Consider the following 19078-nt stretch of genomic DNA (forward strand, 5'->3'; position numbering starts at 1 on the left):
TTTTTGTCTGCATATCTCATTTTCTGTCAGCTATTTCAGATCAGCACTCATTTGCATAGGACAGAGACAAGACATGTTGCTTTGCTTGTCTGGTTTGATCTTTCTGCTTGGACACTGCTTAGTGGTCTCACAGGTTGCCCATTGCATTTTAGTGTCTTCCACACCCCTGCCACTCTCAGTGTCCTACTCTGGATCAATTATTCCAGTCAATAACCATTTTTAGACTGTCTCATTTCTGCATATAATACACCATTCAGTCTCTTAACACATCATTTAAACACTTTCTTAACTGACAAATTCAAGAATTGTCTCATTTTCTCTTTTGATCCTCTTTATAAAAGCAGATACACTCAGCAGATACCAGAAAGGTAATTTTGCAGACTTTCTACAATCTCAGCAAATGTTTTGTCTGCTGATTTAATACCAGCTGTTAAGCTATACAGCATGTTATAGGCTTTAGCCCTCATTACACTCTGTAAAAGTGTCACCTTTTCCTCATTACTGATATCATTTGTTATAATACATTGTTCCTATTGCCTGACACAGACCCGTTGTCTAGCACAGTATCAAGCATCCCTGCTTTACCTTATCCCTGTGAGCTCATCTCTATCCTTGCAGTGTTTGCCATTCTCAAGGTGCAAACCCCAGGCTCTCTGGAACCCCTTCTCCTGCTGCATGCTGGAATCAGGCCATCACATGCATCCACAGTGCCTTATCTCTCCATGTTAAATGGAAATTGGAAATTACACAATCTAATTCCGAAACTTGTTTTTAGTAATTTCCAAAAATAAAAAACCAAAACCAGAATGACTAGACACACAGATGTTCTATAATCATCTAGTGTCTTCTACCAAGAAATTTAAACTGTTAGAAATTTATGAGTTATTTAAAAGGGTATTAAAAAGAATAGCTTAACTGGGTTTGAAAGAATCACTGATCCCTTATGAATCAAATTCAGCTTCATTATTCAGTGTCTTTACTCCAGAAAATTTAGGATTGTGTTGAACAGTACTGTATTTGAGACACCAAGCACCAGAAAAGTTAAATTTGACAAAAGATGACTTGAAAAGTGGGTACTAAAATCTCAAATTGGTGCAGAATATCAGCAGTGGGAAGTGCCTACCACAAAGAGTCATACCTTCCTGAACTGCACGGGGAATACGACAGGTGAACTTATAAGCCTCGAAAAAGTACTCCATCCTTTACTGATATAAAAATTACCAAGAAATTTATAATTACAAAGTCTTCCATCCATCCATGCAAGTCCCCCATAATGATTTCTTTTAGATTGTCTAACAACATTAACAGAATGTTTTCTGCAACCAGCACTGCCAATTCAGCTTGCTTAGAAATGATACTTTTACTCCATCCCCTTAAATAACCAAAGAATGTTAAGTTTTATCAAGTCATAATAAGAGCTTTGAATTTTGTCAAAAATTAATAGATATTTTAATTAAACAAACAAACAAATCCACCCACAAGACTGCTGCCTTCAGAGAACCTTAATGCTCAGCTTGTTTTGGAAATCAAGACATAAGAATACTTAAAAGTCTAAAATGCTGATGCAACCCTTTGAAAGCTTCTCTTTTGAGGGAAACAGAGAAGCTGCAGTTTTAAGAAACTTTTTATGTGAGGTTTAAAGACTTCTTGATTACAAAAAGGAGCCATTCCTGGTAAATAAATTGGGGGGTGGGGGGCCAGAATAGTGGTAAATCTGGATTTAAATTGTGTTATTAACTGGGTAAACAAGCAGTCCAGTAACTAATAGACTGTATATTTGAGTCTACTGAAGATGATAGGTCATTGAAAGCAAAATTGAGATTAAGAGCTGTACGTAATTTCATACCAGAGGATTTTTAAACTGCAAAAATTTATCTGACAAAAATGAGGGTGAAGGGCTAAATGTATAAAGTTGCCAGAAGGATTATTAATTCCTTTCTGAGACCAAGAGATAAAGTCTAGAAGACACAGAGAGCATTAGCAAGGGAAATGCAAGTATGATACAACAAACTCATGGAAGGAAACACAATTTAAAAGGAAGAGGGAAATTTTGAGATTAGACAGCAGCTTGTCTCAGATAGCAGAAATTAAGTGTCTTATTGAAAGTCTGGTAGAGGAGCATTAGAGGACAGGGGAGTGTAGTAACTGATAAGCACCATGACAAGATCAGTTAGAAATATGAAGAAAATATTTCTTTACATTAAGGTTCATAATAATAGCCCTCCCCACCTCAACTTTTATTCCAGAATAATAAGAATTACCTTAAAAAAACCATAGTGTTTAACATGCCCCACAGAAGGATTTGAGGCTGCATAGAGCTGGGAGGGCAATACCAACATTTGGGGCCAGCTGCTGCACAACATTGCCCTGTCTGATTTGGAGAGAGCCAAACCAGAAAATCTGCCTGTCTACCCTAATAAATCCATGCTTGCAGATTGTTAACAGAAAAACAGAGCTGAGAATACCCTTAGACCATTTGCAAAGTTGGAAATTGTGAAATTGTTGGGTTTTTTTCCCCTGAAAATAGGTGCACCCAGAAAGATAACAAAACTAAAAGGGTCTTTAAAGAGTACTCCCAAGTTGTAAAACTTGCAGGCAGAAATCTACTGTCTTTGCCTAACATGCCCAAGGAAAAGTATTGATCTCCTGAGAATTTTTAAAAGGAGGAATATTCCGCTGAACACCTGTCCAAAGACAGCTTCCTTTAAAGCTGAAGTATTACCCCTGGCCTAGGCCCTAGGGTATATCACTGTGTCCCACAGTCGTAGGGAGAAGGAGGAGAGAAGATCCAGCAGGCAGGAATTGTGCAGCAAGACTGATTTATTTAATTATTTTACAAACTCTTTTATAGACTTTTTTCTTCATAGTCTAATTGGACAAAGGACCAGCCACCCCTTGGGGGTGATTGGCTAAAATCCTAAAACATCCATTGTCAAAATATTTTTCTACTGTACCATAAACAAGACTTTTCAAGGTTGCAGGTGTTTGGTTGTTTACATAACTCTGCTACCTCTTCTGTGAGAGAGAAAAGTCTCTCACGGACTTAGAAAATAGCAAGAAAATCCTTGCTAGCAGCATTTTTGTATCTACACTGAAGCACCAGAAGTTATCCACTACATTTCCATACTTGTGCCTGCATTCACTTAGAATGAAATCTCTATTGCTAACAGCCATGATGGGGGGGAAAAAAAAAAGAGAGAAAAAAATAAAGTCAAGCCTTGGTCATTACAGACATAGATCTTCACAGAACCAAATCAATTATTTTGAACACACTACGAATGACTAATCAGAGAGGAGAAAAGAGGGAATGGTTTCAAAGAAAGATCAGAGGAAAGGCAAACAAAGTGCAAGGTATCCTTCAGGAAGAACTGGGCTGAGGCCAGTATGAGCATTATGACATCCCTGTTATTGTCCAAGATTAAATAAATGTCCATGACACAGCTGACATCGCTTCTCAATGGATCACCTAAGCCACTTACCAGCTAATTCAATGTCTTCCTAGAAATAAGGCTTGGAACAACAGCAGGAAGACTAATGAATGTTTTATCCTGGTATTGTCTTGAATCAAGATGTTCAAACCTTCTGTTCAATCCACACACCTGCAAATATTTGCATGAATTGAAATTTTCTTCTGATAAGTCTTTCTGCACTTAATTCCACCTAATTTTGGGTAAACATTTGCACGTTTACTAGGAGACATTGTGGGGTTAAGTCACAATTATCCAGTTAAAAGCCAGGAAAGACCATCACACCAAGGGATACAGTTCCAGCTAGGTAGCTACACACAAACAAAGCAGGAAGCATATGACAGAGTGTTTACAATTGACAGAGAGCTACAAATACTCTTGGAAATTAAAAAACTGTTTGTGGGTAATTGGAAAACAGAAAAAACAGAATACTTCTGTTGACTCACGTAAAAGCAGAACATTTCATTTATCTTTCAGCTTCATTTCAGCACTGAGAAAGCAGCATTATACTGTTTGCAGTGTTTAGGAATCCCTTATGTCCTGCAGATTGCAGTAAAATCCGCATTTCTCTGTGAAGAGCAACGGAGATCTTCATTTTCTCTATCTCCAGCATTTCCTAACACTTTTGATTCTCTAGGCTGCAATGCTATCAGAAAACACTTTAGCTAAACAAGCACATCTTAGTATTATTCTATTTTCTGTCATCTGCTGGTTTTGCTTTTGGGCCACTGTGGTTCTCTGTAATGGCAAACAATAACTGTGACATTTTAAGTCATTGAGGTGAACCTGAAGATGGAAAATTACAGGAGATTACTTGGAAGTTAAGCTTCCAAATCCTAGAACTTTATGTTTAGGACAGATAATCTGTGATAGTGAAATATTCAAAGTAGAAGCTTCCATATACCAAAAACTGACTTATGGGATGCTCAATATAAAAACTTGATTCCCAGAGGTTAAAATAAGATGGAATCACTCCTCCTGATATTTCAGTCCATTTTGTCTCCTTTCTTCTTCCTAATGCAAAAAAATAGTTGAGCTTGCTAGTCACTGAATGTGACAAGAGCAAATATACCCAAAAAGGGAACAATAGAGAGAAATTATGACATTTATAAAGTGATTGGCTTGGGCAAAAGGGATATAGAGCAAGATCCATTTCACTTAAGCCTCACACAAAGGACCCATAAAGGAAGGAAGGAGTTACAAAGACATGGTTTATTGACTGCTCACCACCGAGACAGAGTTTTCCTGTATAAATTCTTTCTTAGAAGGTTAATTAAAAAAGGGTTAGGGCCGTGATCCGAAAACCCTTTATTCACAAGCATAATCCTTATTCACACAAGGGATTCCATTGATTTCAGGGGACAAGGGATTGCTCATGACGCTTAAGGTTTGTGGAACTAGACCCTGTGGTTCTGAAGCTTTAAAAAATGGGAATGCTTTTGGATAACAATACACACAATCGAGGCAGAGCAGCCTGAGCACCAGAGCAATATGGAGCTGTGCTAAGGGCTAACTTTCCTTACAGAAGACAGAACAAATGGATGTCAGTTACATTAAAAACTACATGTGTATATACCTGCATATTTAGACTCGGTCTAGTACCCAGAGCATACATCAACATGCCAAAGTAACACTTTTTTGTCCAGAACACTGCTTGTGTTTCGGTGCCAAGCTCAGGGTGAAAGCACAACATAGGGCTCCAGTGGGCCCCACTGCACATTCCACACTGCAGAGATGCAGCCTAAAAGCATCAGTTCCCCTTAAACTCACCACAAATTTCCACAGCACCGGGATCAGCAGCAAACACAGCTGGAGCCCTCTACAAATACACCTGATCTTCAGTTCATGTCTAATAGGCTGTTTATAGCCCACTCTGCCCCCCCACCTGCTTCTTTGCCTTGCCTTGTTCTTCCTCTCTGTTCCTTTACAGGTGCCAGCTGGAAAATGTACAAAAACTGTCTAAGTCATCTCTGTTCATCATGTACATGCTCCATACGGTTATTCCATACATCATTAGTGGGAAGGGCAGGAACATAAGAAAATACTTTGTGTACGTGTGAAATGTGGGACGACACTTCTTAGCAAAATTAAAGGATTAACCAAAGCAGGAACGCTGTGTCTTAAACACTAGCACTACTAGTAACATTAGAAAATAGAATTTTGGAGGAATCAGAAAACTCATTAAATGAAAACTATTTTTGAGAAGGCCAAGGCCTTATATAAAGTAAACCCTTTACAAATATCAGCTTAAACTATGCCACAACCAGAAAAACACTCTGATGCTTTTTTTAGAAATTCCATAAGGTTATAGGGACAGGAAATCACTGGCAGTATTACCAAAATAAGAGTGCACAGATAACTATGTACAGAAGCCTCCCAAAACAGAAGGTAGTCATTTAATAGACACAAGAAACAGAGATCTAATTCCCTTCCAGGATAACACAAGAATATCAGGGGGACAGACTACTTCCACCAATGTAAGTATCATCAGAAAAAAAACTAACTCAAAAAATATCATAACATGGTTTTCCTTCAAACCTCCTCATATTTATGTAAAACAACAACAAAAAAATAGAACTAAAAGGATCACTCTGTGGTTCAGGAAAGGTGCTGCAGGCCATAGCATAAGAAATCTTATCATACTTTTTGCAGCCTGCTCCAAGGAATACTTCAAACACAGAAGGGTGATCAATAAATCCTCATGAAAGTTAAGCCAAGAACACTCAAAGCCTTCACACCTCTGTAGCTGGCATCATATCCCTCCTTTGGTAGCAGGACACTCCAACACACAACCAAGAATTTACTGCAGCACCTACACAGACACCCCCTGCTTCTGATGAACCAGCACTTAACCATGAACATAAGGAGAAAAACAGGTGTTGATCCTTCCCTAATGACCTCAGCTTTAGGGGATCTGTGGTGAGTGACCTCCTGAATCAGGGGTTCCAGGTGTTTGCTAGTCCTGGTGGAATTCACTCCCCCATGGTTTTGTCTATTCACTTCTTGAACCCATCAAGCTTTCAGCAGCCACAGTATCTGTTAGCAATGAGTTCCACATTTTAATTAAGCTCTGTGAAAACAATTACTTGCTCCTGGATTTCTCTTTTTTTTTGGATTTTATTTTTGAGCTGCCTACCTGAAAATTTCACAAGGTGCCTGATATCATGAAAACAAGGAGCAAACAGCAAGGAGCTACAGCAAGGCCAGAGACGGGCAGGAAACCTACTGCATAGGGAGCACCATGGCACTTCCTGGGGCAAAGGAGCTTCCTCCTGGGAAAGGAGCTACTGGCAGGCACAGAAAACAAGATTATAAAAACAGTGCAATGTGAAGGAGGCAATAAGGATCACTTGTTTTTTCTCTTGAGATTAGGGTCAGACTAAGGAGGCAATGTTATTTTACATTCACAACTGTTGACAAGTATATTGACTTTATATAGCCACAGCTGAGGAAAAAGTGTGATTGACTACTTAGATTTTCTAGCTCTAAGAATAATCAAAGGCTAGGCATATGCCTTATCATTTTGAAACATGGGGGTGCAAATATTTATTTATCCAAAGAGAAGGTTTAGATGCAACAAGCATAGGTTTTAAGAACTTATGGAAAACCTGGTATGGGAAAGCTTTTCATTCTGAGTAAAACAAAGTATTTCTTGTCAAAATTCAGTATTTTTGGAGTGAGAAACAAGGTGCAAATTTTTATCAGTGAGAGTAGCTAATACCCAGGATAACGACGTGTATTTATTACCAGTTAAGTGCTAAGTAGAAACTAACTTTTTTCCAACAGACAGACCTTGGTCAAGTATTAGTATTAAAACAATATCAGGATTTAGAGCAGTGAAATTTTATGGATGGTGTTACAGAAGAGGCCAGAGCAGACAAGAATCCTTTCTGGTCTTAAAACATACAATCACTTCCTTTTTCTGTGAATGTATTAAAATAACCTCAGTTCCCAACATGTACATTCACCAATGACAAATCTCCAGTGGAAAAATGTTGATAGCTGCACAGGTGTTAGAATAAAAAATGGCAAAATCTGTTTTCTAGGTGGGAACAGAAGGTGGATTCTGTTGGAGATTTGTTTGATAGTTACGAATACCAAATACAAGCCAGTGTCAGTTAAAGATGACTTGAGCAGATGGATGGCAGAGTGTGTGCACTGTGAAGTGCTGTTAATTGAATGGCCTGGGATTTTGTTTAAAAATCTTAAAATGAATAATTGGAAAACAATTAAAGAAGCTACTACAGTCTGCAAATTCCAGGGTTGCCAGCTGGCCCAGGAGGTGGGATTGGAGCTACATGAAACACAGCTTTAGGAGTTTCCCTGATTTTCACACAAGAAAGCTCAAGATAGACTTTTTTGTGTATTTCTTTAGGAGCGTAAGTGACTGTTTTGACGCAAAATAGGTTTTTGTTTTATAATAGTTTTCACATTGCCAGGATCTCAAACTATTTTTATTTAGAGTATCACCATTTCTGTAAGCAAAACATTAGACTGGTAGAGTTAAGCTTGCTTAATATTTTGTCAGTAAATTTAAAGGAATGGGCTGCAGAGACTGGGGGGGCTGCTGTCAGCAACCAGGAAAGGGCTCTGGCAGGGCTGTGAGGGTGACAGACACAGTACCAGATCTGTTGTCCCTACTGGAAAGAACACTGATTTACACGTGCGTTCAGAGCCATCTGGATTCGCTGCACACATGGGCTAGAGTTGAGTTTCACTGCACAGGTGGCCAGAAGTGAGGCACACATAGGAACACTGACCCCAAGTTTTTAGCCAAAAGAGCTAAACAGGAGCCTGGTTTTTCCCTTCTGTGCTCTGCTCGTTGAAACCAGTGTTAAATCAAGCAGTGCACATTTCATGTGCTAATCTTCTTCCTCAGCCTCTCTTTTCCTCCCTAAGTCAATGCTGGAAACAAATAGTGTTTTTGCTAGTAAAATGAGACACAAAATATAGAAAAGAGGCCAGATGCTCAGCAGTCCTAGGATAGTAGAATCAGCTTTGCAGAGTTTTCCCTGCATGGTGCTGTGGCTATTACCTGCACTAATCTCTGTAGTGCTCTCTTTCAACGTCCTTAGCAAAGAAATCCCAGAGCATCTTGAAATTATTGGAAAGCTTGAATGATTTGACTTCCTTTCTGGGGCTGGGACCAGTTCCTAGCTCATGCCAAACAAAAATGTGAGGGGAACCAGCTCTGTGTTGTTGTGGTCTTCATCACAGAACAACTTGCACTTTGGAAAAGAGTTTGGTACTGCAGAGGATGGAGATGCTCTGTCCCAAAAGATTTACATGACAGCCTTGACACCCATGGGAAACTTCCTTCTATAACACATTTAGAGGCACAAGGCTCTTCAGCTCTGACACTATGATTAATAGTACTTTGTATTGAAATGCTGAACCCAGACAGACTGAGTGTAAAATGGGTAGTTCATGGTGTGCTTATTGTACTATTTCTGCATTTATTGTGAGGGAGAAGCATTCAAAAACCAGTGTGTGGGTCATGGCCCTATTTGGAAAGTTAATTCTGAAGATTGCTGTTCTCAAAAGACAAATTAAGCTTGTTAACCTTCCTTCTCTTCCCTCCTTCCTTCTTTTCCTTGCAGTTTCAAAGGACAGTATTTGGTTTCCATGTGTCTGATTTTCAAGTGAGCCCTTAGGAGGGGCTTTATCACCCTGTACTTACTCCCTGTTCTGACTCCAGGGAGGGGGTTACATGTGACATGCCAGGATTTCCTGCCTGTGCAATAGAAAATGCTGGAAATATCTCTGGTACTGCTATGTGGTAGCTGTTGAGAAATGGTGACTTTTCTAGTTGGCACTGCTGAAACATCCCACACCTCTTGCAAATCCTAAAGTGCAGCTTCAGCATCAACTCACTCTGAAATGGTTCCCATTAACCACTTGCCCCAGCTCCTGCCCCGAGTGTATTCTCCAGCAGCTCTCTGTGCTGCTTCACAGCATTCCCATCCGGAGCACCTCGGCTTCAGGAGATGCACTTCGGGGACTGCTAATGCCCCGGTGCCTCTAATAGCTCCAGTAAAGAGCAGAAATAATTGTAAGGAAGGGAGAGAGGTGCACTGAGCATTCAGGCAGCTCCTGTTCTCTGCAGCTGCCTGTGGGGACACAGTGTGAGGGGGGAAGCTCAGCTCACGTCCTCATCACACCCAGAAAACAGCCCAAAAGCAAACACTTACCTGCTTAGAATGGTACAGCAAGGAGAACAGCATGAAAGCATTGAAACACAAAAAAACCCCAATTATCCAAACATTGTGAATCTTAACACTGACAGACTGAATCCCAGTTTGAGTTCACTTTCAGAAATGTTTCTCTTTCTGATGTAGGCATTTAATTGATTAACAACAGCCCACAGTGTTTGATGCCGAGGTTCCTTCCCCAGCAGCAGTGGGATTGATGCGCTCACCTGTCCCTGGTCAGCTCCTGGCCACAGGCCTGGTTCAGTGCTGCCAAAAGCGTGTCTTCACAGAAACATCCCAATCCTTCTTTGTCTGCTTCCCAAATATGTTCTTGAAAATGTGCTTACTAGAGGGAGTGTTTACAGAAGATCTGATAAAAGTGCATAAGACAAGAAAGATCAACATTGCGAGTAACTTCGTGGGCTTTCAAACATGTCCTACACCAGCAAAAGGGAAGCACAAGGGAAGAATATCCAGTAAAAAGCTGATTAAAAACTTTAAGCTGGGGTTAAAGACACCCTCTGTCCCCCAAAGGCCTCTGAAAAGGCTGCACTGGGGTGGGGGTGCTTTTAAACTTCTCAGATGCTTAAATGCTATGAATTAGAAACATGCTGTATTTCCTGGAATGCCTTGAAAGTTTGCCAACTTCTTAGCTCTCCTTTCTAGGAATCTCCACTGAAAGCAAAGCAAATTAATGCTGCTGAAACCCTCTGCTTTTCTGGAAAGTGGATGGTTTTCCAGACAGCGCAGCCATGCCCTGGGCTGCAGCGATGCCCTGCAGTGCCATGGCTTCAGGAGTGCTCCCAAGATCCCAGCAGATTCCTCCTTCCTCCAGCCCACATCTGAGTCCCATGAGGTACCTTGCTGGTCCTGAGCTTGTTTCGTAAACTCAGCTTCTCAGCTGCCCCTTGGACCTCCATGACAGACTGCCAAAGGTGGCCACTCCCAGAGCCATGGAGTAGGTAGGGATGGTGGGGGGCAGGAAGTATTGAGACCATCACAGAGTGGTGTGCATTGGAAGGGACCTTAAAGATCACCTAGCTCCAACCTTTGACGTGCACAGGGATGCCACTCACCAAGCTCCAAGCACCATCGAACCTGGCCTTCAACACTTCCAGAGATGGAGTATCCACAGTTTCCCTGGGCAACCTGTTCCTGTGCCTCACCACCCTCACAGGGAAGAATTTCTTCCCTTATCTAATCTAAACCTACCCTCTTTCAGTTTAAAGCCATTCCTCCTTGTTCTATCACTCCATGCCCTTACCAAAAGTCCCTCTCCAGATCTCTTGTAGCACCTTTAGGTACTGGAAGGTGCCATAAGTTCCCCTTGGAACCTTATCCTCTCCGGACTGAACAACCTCAACTCTCTGAACCTGTGTTCATAGGAGCAGTGCCCAGCCCCTCTGTGATGCCCTGTTGAGCACATGCTCTGGAAAGAAGATGTCTTCTGAATTCTACCTGAATTGTTGAGGGGGAAGAAGTGTGTCCATGTCTACTGCTGGCACTGTGCAGGGGTCCCTCTGAGGAGAGCTGAAGAATAGGCCCACTACCAAGCCCCTAAGTGAGGCTGGTGGCACCCAGAGGTCCCAGGGCGGTGACTTCGCTCAGCAGACCCTGGTAAACCTTGTCATGTCTTTTCACTGACAATTTAAAGCTCTTGCATTCTTCACTTCTTATCTGAACAGAAGTGACATTCAATTCCAATGGGAGCTACATACATTTATACCTACAGACTGTGTCCTTCAATTTTCTTAATGCTGAAAGGGCCCCTCTCTTTCTGATAACGTTATTGTATCTTTGAGGTGTGTTTCCTGTCATATTGTGATGAATCACACAGTGCCATGCCAGTCACCATAGGGAAGCAGATATAAAACAAATGATGCTCCAAAAAGGATCAAAACGTTTATAAAACTAAGCATTGGATGCTTCTTGTCTCTGCATTGCTAATATTGAGGTGCTGTTTTCCATCCAATACAGACAGGTCAGTCTGCAGGCATTACAACACAAATCACCTCCATGGAGTGACTTGCAAGTTTCAAACAGATTTTTTCAAGTTGAGTTTTTGAGACCTGCACTTCAAAGCCATAAGGGAAAATATATTGTATTACATTTTCAATATGTGTAGCAGGCTGGAAAAGCTTCTCCTAAGGGATCTGAAAGCCATTATAGTAAATTTGTGCTTCATAATAAAAAATATGTATTTCTAGAATAAATCAAAACCAGAAGCACTTTTCTCTTTAGAGCTGGTGAGATGAGTGAGGGTTTGAGGTGTCTGAATCCAATGGTATGAGAGCTCAACCATAAATCATAGAGATAAGACAAAAACACCCTCCTATCCTCTCATTCCTAATGTGTAATCAGCTGCTTGGGAAAGTTAAATGGCATCTTAAAAGACAAAGAATAAAGCACTTCTTATGTTCTTAATCTGAAAGGAAATATGAAACGGCAGATACCCAATCTGCCTGTTGCTTTCAAAGGAATATCTGTCTTTTCCTGGGCAAATGTGAGCAGGCAGGACTTGACTGCAGGTCCTGTGTGACGAAGCTTGTACATCTGGTCCTGTTTTATTAGGTGCAGCTGCAGGAGACACAAGCAGACATAGCAAAAGAAACAAGACACCTGCCCTTGTACAGGGCAAATTTGCACAGTCAACCTTGACATTTTGTGTTTAAATAATGGATAAAAGGGGTTGCTTTGTTATTATGTAGATGCTAAAACCCCATCTGGACATACTGTTCCACACATCGCCAAAGGAAAGTTGAATTCTGAACGTACCAAAGCTCAACATTTTTTAGTCTCCTGGTGCTGCTGCAGCATTTCCCTTGTTCTCTCCCTCACAGTTCTGCTCTCACTTGTCATCTCCCCTCTCTTTTGATCCTGTCTCTTCCTCTGCCTTTATCTTTCCTCTTTGTGCTCCTCCTCCTCCTTCTGCTGTTATCTCAAATCATTTCTCCTGCTAGATCTTCCTTCTGTCATCAGGGGGTTTCTTTCTTTCTCTAGAAACGCTTGATTCCACTAAGTGCTGACCAGGCTCCCTGTTGTCTCAGGACAAGAGGGGCTGAGGGACAGTGTGTTAGATTGCAGAGGAAGGCTGCCACAAGTGGAACTCTGCTCCAGAAGCAGCAGAACAAACAACAAAAAGTCTGAGGAGTGGATAACATATAGATACGCCATATTGGGTAGTTGCATACTTGTCTACTCCTAGAGAGGCTTTAAAATTTTTCTTACTGTTAGCCTTGCCTTGCCTGGGGTTTTGTGCTGTAACAGCTGTGGTAACCAGAAAAAAAAAGGAAAAAAAAAAACGAAAACAGGCAGGCAACTTCATGATGCTCAACCCAAGAAACACAGAATACAAGAGGAAATGTGGGAGTGACGATGCTGCTGAGCCTTTCAGGTGATTCTTTTCTGCAGACAAATATCACAGCCTGCAAAGTGGATGGAAGGTGACAGCTACCAGTAGTGACCTCTCCTGCAAGGGGGTTGTGATGTGACTGCTGTTCCTCTCCTGTTGAGCTGTGCAATTTCCCAATTTCCAACAAAAATAACAATATTTTAATATTTCTTTCTTAGATAAGGAATAAAAATTTAAGCCATCTACATTTTCTGCTGGGTTTCCAGACAATATTAAGTTTGAAAATTCTGAAATTGTTTATTTCCTTCAATCACCAGCCAGCCATTGATACCCTTCAGTGCCAGAGAAGAGTGGCTGTGGGGGAATTCCTTCATTCTGCTGAAGCTTCAGAGCCCACTGTGCAGGTCAGAAATGAGTCTGTGCTGCTGGAAGCCAGTGTACATAGTTTTAAAAGTTTGTGTTAACATTTTTTTCCATTGAAGAAGAAAAAGTAATAAAGTATTCCTTTCAATCTGAATTCCCACGTAGATGCAAATAAATGCATAATCAAAAAAAACCCAAAATGTTTTAGCTGTATGAAATGCGAAATATTTCAATTCTACCCAAATTTCCTCATTGGAAAAAAGAGGAAACAACAAAAGAAAAAGAAACAAGAAAAACTGGGAATGTACTTTTCAAATACATAATGCTAATGGAAGGAAATTCTTGGCCACCTCTAATTCTGAGTTATTTTTCAAATTGAAACCCTACTGGGCCAAAGTCCACAATCTTGAAATGAGTTCTTACACATAGAAGGGTGAATCAAAACTCTTCCTTTCTTTCTCCTCTGAATAAAACACACAGTCTTTTTAAGCCCACTTTTTCTAGAAGCTGAAAAACAAGAACATCTAAAAAATAAAGCAAAGAATTTCACCCACCACTCCAACTATTAGAAAAAGAAAGAGAAAACTGCTCAATTTTGATGCTAATGTTGCTCAATGAGCTACCACACATTATTCAACAAATCTCGTGTGATAGAGAAACCATACAGCATGAATTAAAAGAAAAACCTCAGCACATAGGTTTTACTGTACTTTAGTTATTTCTTTTTAGCAAAAATCCTATGATAATATAATAGCTCAGGATTAGAGCACCTTGCTTCATCACCACCACAAAGGGCTTATTGGCCTCAAGTGTTTTACTCCAGGTAATTGATGGCTAAAGGACTCAAGCTATGTAATGGAGTTACAGACAGCATTGCAAGTAGATGCTATGCTTTGTTCCACCTAACGATGTTTTGTGCAGGCTGTCTTAATTAGAACGGATGGAGAGCTTTCTGCAGCACAGCTACTCACTTGAATGAGCTATAACAATGTACAAGACAGGCAGAGATGAGGATTAGCACATTTACCTTTGTGTAAAAAGAGAATAGAGATTTAACATCTTCTGAAATTTACAGAATTTTCATTAAATTCTATCCAAGTCACCCATCTTGAGTCGGCCAACTTAAAGACTCCACTTTTTTTTTCTTTCTTCAGTGAGGACAGAGCAGTAGCCTATTTTTCTCAGCTAAGTAACATACTACATTTCCAGCTTCTTGACCCTGACAATATTTTACCTTGCGCTAATCAGCCAGTGTTAGCAAAACTGTTGGGAGTGGAGAGGGGGAGAGGAGGATTAAGACAAGGTCATCCTTCTTCCCATCATGGATAAAAAAGCCAAAGACTTTTCCTCTTTTCTCACTGTCACTTCCAGAAATCTCAGGTCCCATGTCTGCAGAACCAAAAACCAGGCAGCAAATCTAGGAGTGTCATATGACACTGGGACTGATTCTCATGTAGACAAAAGTCTCTTTCCATCACCTTTGAAGATGTGTTTTCTGCACTGCAAAAACACTTTGTGCTAACCTTTCTATGAATCAGTGTCAGGACTGTGGTGCTTAATTGATTAAGATGCTGGAGGGTCTGAAAGGAAAATGGTTATACTATAAAAAAGTGCAGCTCCTTCAAGGTGTTAAAATCTAATGAGATTTTCCACTTGTTTGTGCACGAGTGGCTCGGGGCATCTTTTGTAAAGTCCTCCCCCAGATGAGGAGCTGGAGAAGAAAAACTCTTAAAGCTGCTTAGTTATTGTTTCTTGCTTTGAAGGACAAGCCCCATTATTAGATTTTTCTGATGCTCTGTATGGCTATAGGATGTGGGGTTTTTTCTCATTTAGAGGTTCTGAAGCAGCTGGTAGGATTCTGACCAGAGTTACTGTAAACTGCTACACTACCCTGACAATTCCTTACTCAGAACATGCCTACCTTGTGTCCAGCAGTCACACCAGGTTCCTATGTGCCTCCAATTTTATTAAAGAACAAGTTAATCTTCTAGAAAGCTACCCCCTCCACCCCACCCCAGTAAACCCTTCCTCTCATCCTCACTCAAACAAGGTCTTGTTTACTGAGTAAAACAGGAGCTTCAGCCCTGGGTTTTCATGCCACCACTGGTAACAGGAGAAAAAACATAAAATGAGAAAGGAAATGTGCTTAAAATGGAGACAAAATAAGTAGGGATGGGGGGAAAAGAACTGGCAGACTATAGAAGAATAAATTGTGGCAATAATGACCAGAAGGTAAAAATCTGCTCCCTCCAGTATTCCTCATTTAAAAATTTCCCTCTCCTGATTAAAACTTTGTAAATAGTAATTATTATCACTAAGATATTCATAAACAGATGTTTTTAAAAATGCAAATTAGTCCACAATTCAGAAAATATGCAGTTTGTGTGCCACAGGGAATTTAATCTTTGAAAGCAGAAAAATGCATCAGACCCCATTTCCAGCAGAACACCGTAACTCAGTACTGGAAGCAGCACATTTTTTTCCTCTACTTGTTAAATATGGTAATGGAGTGAAAAACCTATTATTTACCGAAGGCTACTGCCTTTATATTGCATTTGTATTCATAAAAAATGATAGAATATATCTAATTCCAAGCTGCTTTATTAGTTTAGCATAAAACTGAAGCATACTTATATGAACAAAAGTAAAAATAGTTTCCATTAACATATATAAGTATCTACAAATAATTCAAAAAGTACATATTCTTTTTCTCTTCTTTCCCTGGAAAGGGAACATTTGTTCAAATCAGATGCTTTTCTGATAAGTAAGAGCAGCTTTTCTAATTGTCACTTGTTTGTGAAATACAACATGGATTATTGTTTCTGTGAGGGTAATTGGCTGTGGAGCCTCTTCTATTTCATATCATGATACCACTAGAAATAATGAAATACTATAGATTCTAAAATGAGTATGGTCACTTAATTTTAAAACAAAGCAATTACTGTTCTATTACCAGGTATTCTGAATCAATATATTGTCTTGCAACTTGCACTCACATCCAGAATAAATCTATAATATTACGAGTAGTCAGAAGTGAATAGCAACAGAGCAGAACAGATATTCAACAGGAGTCCTTGGGTATAGTTTGTACAGGTTATACACTCAGATTGGCCAGCAGTGAAAATAGAGCTGGGTTATTGGTCTTCCAGGTGTCTCAAAATATCCAACTTGCCCAGGGATATACAGAATTGATGGAGCTTCTGGAAGCAGTAAATTATAATTCTTACCTTATTTTCAACAGCTAGAGTTGGTCCCTTTGACATCAAAGGAACTAATAAAGCACAAAGAGTGCATTGGATTTGACCCAAGAGACACACATGCACTTTTATATACGAGGTAAAATTTTATTGGTAATGGTAAGCCTCATGGCTGACTTTCTTACTCATCTAGATTTTTCTGCCTGTCTCTTTCTTTTCAACAATTCTTTGAATAAACACTATATGGCTCTCATTTCTTCCTGACTGTAAAAACAATCTGCTTCTCAAAAGGAAAAAAATAACAAATTCACAGTGGTTTAGTAATAAGTAAAATACTTAAATAATGAGTAAGCAAAAAAGTAAAGCGATCACTGCTACAAGAGTCAAAACCAGAAAAGTAGATGAGAGCTGCTTTTTTTGCACAGATATTTTCACAATGCTATATTTGCTCCTTTAATTGGAGCTTTATACATTCACATTTATACAGCTGATTTTTTATAATGCTTAATATTAATAAAGGATTACACAACTCAAGGCCCCAAATTATAATAATTACAAAATTAAACCTCTTCAAGCTCTCTGAACAGCAGGTAACTGCCATCTCCTCCTTGGAAGCTGAAGTGGGGGATACCAGGATGTGTAGGGATGTTTCTCTTTATGCAAACTGACAGAGACCAGGCTTAGAGTAGGTATTGCAAAAAAAAATTCTTCCCTGTGAGGGTGCTGAGGCCCTGTCACAGAGAAGCTGTGGCTGCCCCATCCCTGGAAGTGTTCAAGGCCAGGCTGGATGGGGCTTGGAGCAACCTGGGATAGTGGAAGGTGTCCCTGCCCATGGCAGGGGAGTGGAATGGGATGAGCTTTAAAGCCACTTCCAACCCAAATCATTCTGTGATATGATCCTAGGACAAAAAGAAATTGCCTCAAGTTGCAGCAGGAGAGGTTGAGATTGGATATTAGGCAAAATTTCTTCACGGAAAGGGATGTCAAGCATTGAACAGGCTGCCCAGGGCAGTGGTGGAGTCACCATCCCCAGAGAGATTTAGATGATGTGTAGATGCAGCACTTGGGGACATGTTTTAGTGGTGGGTTTGGCAGTGCTGGGTTAACAGTTGGACTCTATGATCTTAGAAGTCTTTTCCAACAGAAATAATTCTCTGATGTCCCCCATACACACTCCCAGCCCATGAGTAGCACAAATAGGTGTCTTACAGCTTCTCTTATTCACTAGAGAAGGGTTTACATTTCAGCCCTAACCAACAGGCTCCTTTATGCCCTTAAACCTGTGCAGGGCCAGCCCAGTAACAAGTTGTGCCACACAGTTCTCTAGGGACTCACCCTAGGTCATATTTCAAGGTATTTCCAATTATTAATGCAACATAACTATAGTGAACCGGGGACTATATTTCTTCATACAGAACAACGTTCCACTTCCCACCTTACTATGCAATTTCTCCTTCTCTGTCATAACACTGAGGATTAAACCAATCTCAAGAATGAATTTGTGACAGTGGGAGACATGGAGAGCAGTCCCTGTGAGCACAGGACTGAATCACCCTGCCAAAGCACAAAATTATAGTATCTAAGATGAATTAGCTAATACTACAGTGAATTGGGTCTGAATTTGGTTCCCCTACTCCTCCTGCAAGTAAACAGTGAGGCCCAGAAAGGCAGAAGTCTGAGTCTTGAAAGGAACAGCTTGCCTGAGCTTACCTCCACAATTTCCCTACAGCTGGAGCAGATCCCCTCTCACTCTGAGGAGGTAATTTATCCAGAAAGCAAAGCATAGTCTGAATTTATTCATGATAATCTCAACAGCAGTCACACATATGAACACACCCATATTCCAAGTGCTTCTCTGCCATCTCTCTCCATCCCTGATGAGGATTCACCTTCCTTCCACACTGAGTTTACCCATCCCCAGAAAATCCACTTCTGCAGTTAACGTGTGGAGAGGGTTTGCCACTAGTGTGAGGAAAGTTGGCTTTCCTCCTTTAAGCCAAGCTCCTGGGAACAGGCAACAGCCCTTTCTAAATATGTTTATACCTTACATTTAAATCCATTTTTGCATGTCATTTACCAATGCTGTGTAAAACCACATAACCAGCACCTTAAAGGTGAAAAAGGACATGGACACAGCTTATGGTGATTCTTCCAGCACTCAGCTTCTTGAAAGGAAACTTCTAATACTGTGTGTTAGTTTAATCCTGAAGTTTGTCACTGCAGCTGCTGCAAGAGTCACTTTCCAAACAGTTTCAATAGCACTGTTCTAGACAGCATCTTGAAACAAGATTATAGTGTGCACCCAAGTTGTCAGTAAGTACTAAATCAGTCCATTGGTGTTTTAAATGCATGACATTGTGCTTAGGTCCATCTCTCTTTCCAGACTACCTGATCAAGGGGAATAAAGAAATTCCTTCTCATTTGAATTCTACGAGGACGTTGGAAAACTCTGGGCCACTAAGAAAAAACGACATCTTCGTGATGGTAGCCTCATATTGATGCAGTCAC

Source organism: Aphelocoma coerulescens, chromosome 4A (genome assembly GCF_041296385.1).
Source record: "Aphelocoma coerulescens isolate FSJ_1873_10779 chromosome 4A, UR_Acoe_1.0, whole genome shotgun sequence".
In the NCBI taxonomy this organism is placed as follows: Eukaryota; Metazoa; Chordata; class Aves; order Passeriformes; family Corvidae; genus Aphelocoma; species Aphelocoma coerulescens.